We start from the raw sequence: 7,322 nt of genomic DNA, 5'->3' as shown, positions 1-7,322 counted from the left end.
TTACTTATGCCCCCTTTCTCTGGTATAGGGACTCCACTACTCCAGATCCTTCTCTGTCAGCCTGTGGAACCTCTCTAGTGAGTCTACCATCACCTACTACTCATTTTTCCTCTATATTCAATTTAGAAACAGCCTACTTTTTGTAAAAAAAAAGTTTCACTTTTATTATTTTTTATACTTAGGTGCAAATATCAATGTCACTCTACTCTTAAAAACATGTCTATTAATTTCCAAATATTTGCTGCCAACATAATTCTTACTTGAAACATTTTGTTTTGCTGCTATTGCTGCTTTTGTTAGTATTATATTATTTTTAATTTCTTATACTTCATCATTTGTGCTTTTGCAGTCTAGTGAAGCATTCAGTCCCTGTTTTCCTCTCAAGGCTGATATGTTTCTTGAAATAGAAAGTAAATTTCCATTACTGCACCATAATGTCTTCCTTTCCTTCTTCTTTTCCCATGTCCATACCTCTCTCCTTTGCCCTTCTCCTTCTTCCTGTCCATGTCTCTGTCTCTCTTTTCTTCATTTCTTCTCTCTTTCCCTCTCTGCACATTTTCAAACAATTTTATCAAAACTCACTAGTCTGCCTGTAAAAAAACAAATCAAGGGGCTGGCCGGCACTGTGGTGTAGTGGGTTAAGCTGCCACCTGCAGTGTTGGCATCCCATAGGGGTATTGGTTCGAGTTCTGACGCTCCACTTCCAATCCAACTCTCTGCTATGGCCAGGGAAAGCAGTAGAAGATGGCCCAAGTCCTTGGGCCCCTGCACTCACGTGGGAGACCTGGAGGAAGCTCCTGGATCCTGGCTTCAGATCTGCACAGCTCTAGCCATTGTGGCCAACTGGGGCATGAACCATCGCATGGAAGACCTCTCTCTCTCTCTGCCTCTCCATCTCTCTCTGTGTAATTCTGACTTTCAAATAAATAAATAAATAAATCTTTTTAAAAAAATCAAGGGTCTGGAAACAGCAGTAACAACCAAAACAATGATGAAAATAGCTAATAGTATTGATTTCTTAGTATGCAACAACTTCCTCCTTTAAACTCCGCTTACATACTGATTCACTCAATCCTCACAACTTAAGTGAAATAGGTAGTGCTATCTTTGTTCCTGGAATTTGATAGCATACTTTTTATAAATGTGTATATAATTTCCAAAATTGTCCCAGTAAATCCGGTGCACTTGTATGCCTTATACTGTTCAGAATGTCAGCCTATCCTTTCTGATGCTTGCATAAATGTCAATTGGTAGAAGTGACAGAGGAAATTTATTTTGGTGGCAAGTGTCATTGTTGGGTGAGTATATTGGATTTGAGGAAGAAAATAACATAGGCAGATCCAAGTTTTGTGATACCAAAAGCAGTTACAATTTTGGTGTTATCTTTAAGAAAGATAATGTAATTGCTTTTTCAGTACAAAACTATGCATTGGTCTTAGGAAGGACATGCATGACTGAGGGTTCCCAAACTTCAGTTCTTCACAGTCAATGGATTTATGGCAATATGGCTTACCTATCTGTAAAGAGTCTTGGGGGATTGCCTGTAGTCATTGAAGTTAGCACCCATTTCAGCTGGGGTGGCTTTTAGGCACATTGCCTGCCTCTGTTATCAGGGAGTTGGAAACTTAGAGGCAAGGAACCCAGGCAGTGAGGAGGACTGGTGTCTGAGTGCTGCCTCATGCACTTACTGGACTGACACCCTACCTTCTCTTCTGTCACTTAAGGTCTTTCCTGAATTTTATAACCCTATAATTTGAAGGAATCCAGTTATAGTGATTTTACAAAGTGCACATGCCACAGGACTCTCAGCTTGTTGTCAATTTACATATGTTGACATTTTAAATTTAAAGATCATTATTCTGTTTTGCATACAATAGGGTGACTCCATTGAAATGTAAATTCAGAAGTGCTAACATGTTATGTCTGCTGGAACTTTCCCTGTTATTGGTGTCTGGACTTCCTGCTGATTTGCTTCTTGCTTTGATGGTCTGGCATCATTTAATGTTGATATTTTTGGTCTCCTATTTGGGGCAGGTTTGGCAGTCAAAATATAATTAAATAGACACATTTCATATGCAAATATCTATGTGATTACTACATCAAGCTATTTTATTTATTCTGGAAAGAAGTGCATAATTTGAAAAGTTAGAGTTGTTAGCAAGATTTCAAAATCTCTTTATTTTTCTGAGTAGATAAACTATTCAGTATAATGGGCCACTTGATAGTATTCTGTCTTCAGATCATTTCAGTTTATACCCCCTTGCTGAACTTCTGTTTTATAATGAATGAAAATGCCAAGAACCCTAACTATGAGTCTGAACATATGCATATTAAATTGTTGGTCAGCAGAAAGGAAATATCCTGTGATGTTTTGCGTACCAAAATTAAATTCAGGATAGGATTAAAGGAAAGATTAAAGAAGAATGAAAAAGAAACAAAAAACACAACTCAATAGCTGAGACATGGAATCAACCCAAATACCTGTCACCTGAAGACTAGATAAAGAAATTTTGGAGTATGTAAACTATGGAATTCTAAACAGTGGTAAAAAAAAATATGAAATCCTATCTGTTGCAACAAAATGAATGAAACTGGAAAACATCTTTTGTGAAATAAGCCAGTCCTGAAAGGACAGATACCATATGTTCTCTCTGACCTGTGATAGCTAATAAGAGGGCCTAAAAGGTAATCTATAGACATGACATTGACACTTTGAAATGCAATGACTTTGAACAACCCTTGTCTTGACTATGGAAGAACATTTTTTTTTCATACTATTTGTTGTTAATGGTATATGTTATAAAGTTAATTGAAAATAGATCTTATTAAAAAATAAGAATGGGAATAGGAGCGGGAGGAGGAAGAAGGGTGGGAGTGTGGGTAGTACAGTGGGAAGAATCACTGTGTTCCTAAAGTTATATTTATGAAAAACATGAAGTTTGTATTCCTCAAATAAAAGGTTTCTGGGAGGGAAAAACAAACAAACAAAAAACCCAAAAACTTTTAGGAGGCTAGTTGATCTTGAAATGTGATTCATTTTTACCCTTAGTTGCTTCTGTTTCTACTCTCCACTGGCAAAATGGAATCTACATGGTTTACCGTCACTTCCTGTTGCTGTGAACCCTGGCTCTTTGGGAAGTGAACTGAACCACTAAATAAATTAAATAAACAAATTTTTAAGATGCAACAGTTGTTTTCATCTCTATTAAATCAAGTACTTATCAGCAGAATATTTAAAATATAGATAAAAATAAATGAACTTCCTTTTTTTCCCATGATGGTTAATTTTCCACTGTAATAAGAGAAAGTGAACACACTTTATTGATGTTACCATCATCACCAATGTGTTTAATCCATGAGTTCCACATATGAAAGCTTTAGAGGATTTTTTCCCCATAAGAAAAAGATGAAAACTCTGACAGAAGTGACGGCAATGAGTATGAACAAGCATCAGAAAGGAAACTCCCAATGGTAACAAACGTGGGACAACATACAGACTCCTTAGTTTCTCCACATAAGCTACTAAAGCAAATCTGATCATTGCCCTACACATTTCACATTAACACACTGCAGAAAGCAGGGTAATATCAAATAGTGGTGGTGCTATGGTGTGGCTGTGGATTGAGTGTTCCTCAAGGCTTCATGTGTTGAAATTTAACCCTCATTGTGAGGCCTTGAGAATGGGGAAATTGAGTCCAAGTAGTTGTTCAGAGGTGGCGCCTGTGGGAAGTGATTGGATTAGAGAAGATCAATAGGATGGAACTCCTATGATTGAAGCCTGATAGATTTATACGAGGGAGAGATACACACAGACAGATGTGCACACTCACGGCTTCTTGCTGTGTGGTGCTCTGCACCAGCTCAGGACTCAGCCATCAAACAAGGTCACGACCACATGAGGCCTTTTGAGACCTTGTGCCCCAGAACCATGAGCATGAAGTTAGCCTGATTCAGGTGCTTCATTGCCGTGGTGAGACGCTGACTAACACAGATGGTAATGGCATAAAGTTATTCTCAAGCACTTCTATGGGAGTGTGTACAAGAACACCACATCTAGGGAATAACATGATTTTTAATCTAAGTATATTTGCATTCCATAATTTAACAAACCTGATTCTGAGGATGTTTTTCTGACAAATGCTCACAGGAGTTCACAAGGAGACACTGCTGGTTTACGAGCGGCAGTCTTCACTGCACTCCCAGGAGCACTGAGGCGATCTCAGTGAAGGGGATGGATGCACAGTTTGAGTTACACCACAGACCAGACAAACTCACATTACAATGGACTGTAAAATGATTTAGAGATTGTTCTTGCTGGAAAAACTAAGAAACACAATATAGAATTTAATTATAAATGCATGCATAGCAACAGTTGCATGAGAAAAACTTTAAAACACACACGAATGAATTATAAAATGTGAACAAATGGGAATACTTAATTATAGCTTGTACTTGAATGAGACAAACCACATTATATTTATGTATTGTATTTTTGAACAATGGAAAATATACTGATGTTATTGGGAATGAAAATTTTATTGAGGAATAAGGGAGCTACAAATATGGAAGGGTACATGGTGAGCAAGAACTTTGTTTTGACTTTTTATTACAGGTATTAGTATGGACTCATATTTTCTTTCTTTTCTTTTTTTCTTTTTTTTTTTTTGACAGGCAGAATGGATAGTGAGAGAGAGAGAGACAGAGAGAAAGGTCTTCCTTTGCCGTTGGTTCACCCTCCAATGGCCGCCGTGGCAGGTGCGCTGTGGCTGGCGCATCACGCTGATCCGAAGCCAGGAGCCAGGTGCTTCTCCTGGTCTCCCATGCGGGTGCAGGACCCAAGGACTTGGGCCATCCTCCACTGCCTCCCCGGGCCATAGCAGAGAGCTGGCCTGGAAGAGGGGCAACCGGGATAGAATCCGGCGCCCCAACCGGGACTAGAACCCGGTGTGCCGGCGCCGCAAGGCGGAGGATTAGCCTGTTGAGCTACGGCGCCGGCCTATGGACTCATATTTTCTAAAACAAGTACATTGGGTATTTTTAATGAATGGAAATGGAATTAAAAATATTTTAGATGCAAAAATTTGAGGTCCATGAGAGGGTTTTTCATAATACATATTTTCCACAAATTTTTAAACTACTTATGTATGGCTTCATTCTATCCACAGGTAGACTGGCAACATTCAGTTAGCCATGAACAAACCTAGCACCCAAGCACACTTCTCACTGAAAGAAACAAGAGAAATGGCTGATACCAGGTCTGGGTGACAGAAAATACAAGCTGAATGTACTTTTTTTAAAAGATTGATTTATTTATTTGAAATGCAAAGTTACATAGAGAGAGAAGGAGTGGAGGAGAGAGGTCTTCCAAGTGCTGGTTCACTCTCCAATTGGCTGCAATGGCAGGTACCACACTGATCTGAAGCCAGGAGCCAGGAGTTTCTTCTGGGCCTCCTACGTGGGTGCAGGAGCCCAAGGATTTGGGCCATCTTCTGCTTTTCCAAGCCATAGCAGAGAGCTGGATTGGAAGTGGAGCGACGGGACTTGAACCAGTGCCTATATGGGATGCTGTACTGCAGGTGGCAGCCTTATCTGCTACACCACAGTGCCAGCCCCTGAATGCACTTTTGTACACCAACTTGTTGAACCTGAAAGCTAGAAAAAAAGAGACAATAGGTTGTGGTGGACTTCTCAAAACCAGATAGGAGCCAGGCTAGGAGAATCCATGTGCCAAATTTAGAAGGATCCAGATATCAGGAAGAAAAACAGTAGCCAAGAATCTGGATACTTGGCATTAATAGGAAAAATCATTGGATCAGAAGAGGGAGGGATACAGAATGGGTGAGCTCTTCTCTATCAATGAATGCAAGCAGCATTAGTAGATAATCATTGTTTTACAGTTCCCAAAGAGATAATTGTCTCAGGTAAAGGTGACCAATATATGGTGCAAGTAAAGAACTAAGTGAAAGGTTTTGAGAGACAAGATAATCAGAAAACCTCCAGAACCCACAATCTATGAAGTTTAGGGGGCGGGGGAATGTACTTCTATACTTTCTGCATGTCTTCAGAGCAGAACCATTCTCTTAGCACCTACCGCTTGCCTTCTCCCCATCAGCTCAGAACTTCCCTACCTGGGGCACAGAATGGGATGATGCCAGAGACAACTCTGAGCTTCAGGACCACAGCCCCAAATCCTGGAGAGGTTAATGTCCTGTGGGTTGAAAACCTGAGTACCTGAGAGCCCATGGGTAGCAGGTTCCTTAGTTCCTCTCTTCACAAAAAGAAATTCTTGGGTTTTATGTTATAAAACTTTGCAAATGTCCCAAGGAACTGAGTAGCTGGTCATCCACAAAGGCCTCTAACTTGATGATGCATTTTTTTTCTTTTTTTTTTAACTTTTATTTAATGAATATAAATTTCCAGTGTACAGCTTATGGATTACAATGGCTTCCCCCTCCCATAACTTCCCTCCCACCCACAACCCTCCCCTCTCCCGCTCCCTCTCCCCTTCCATTCACATCAAGATTCATTTTCAATTCTCTTTATATACAGAAGATCAATTTAGTATAAAGATTTCAACAGTTTGCACCCACATAGAAACACAAAGTGAAACATATTGTTTGAGTACTAGTTATAGCATTAAATCAAAATGTACAGCACATTAAGGACAGAGATCCCACATGAGGAGCAAGTACACAGTGGCTCCTGTTGTTGACCCAACAAATTGACACTCTAGTTTATGGCGCCAGTAACCATCCTAGGCTGTCGTCATGAGTTGCCAAGGCTATGGAAGCCTTCCAAGTTTGCCGACTCTGATCATATTTAGACAAGGTCATAAAAGATAGAGTGAGGATAGTAACCAATGATCCTAAGAGTGGCATTAACCAGGTTTGAACAATTATACAGCATTAAGTGGGGAAGAGGACCATCAGTACACACAGGTTGGGAGTAGAGCCATTGGTGGTAGAGTAGAGGTTATGATTACAAAGGAATGAGGCCGAAGTGCGCTAGACAGGGTCTAGAACAAAGGACAGAGTCATTATTAGAGGAGCTAAGAAAGGTGCTGTCTAAGCTACAAGTAACTTTTCTGATTGAGAGGCAAATAGAACCTGATAGAAGGGGCTTGATAATAATCTGGTGGGCTTTAGGCCTTGTAAGTTAAGAGGCCCAGACCTATCTATCTCTTCACATGGGGTATATCCTAAGGGAGGTGTGAACCTCCTAGGGGAAGGCACTCTGTTGACTTTCATTACTTGGCTGGCCTGGGAGGAGAGCTGGCCAGGTAAAGGCAAGGGGCATCTCTAACAAGAAATTTACAGTTCTGC

This window comes from Lepus europaeus, chromosome 9 (assembly GCF_033115175.1).
Source record: "Lepus europaeus isolate LE1 chromosome 9, mLepTim1.pri, whole genome shotgun sequence".
Lineage (NCBI taxonomy): Eukaryota > Metazoa > Chordata > Mammalia > Lagomorpha > Leporidae > Lepus > Lepus europaeus.
Note: the sequence above shows the minus strand (reverse complement) of the source record.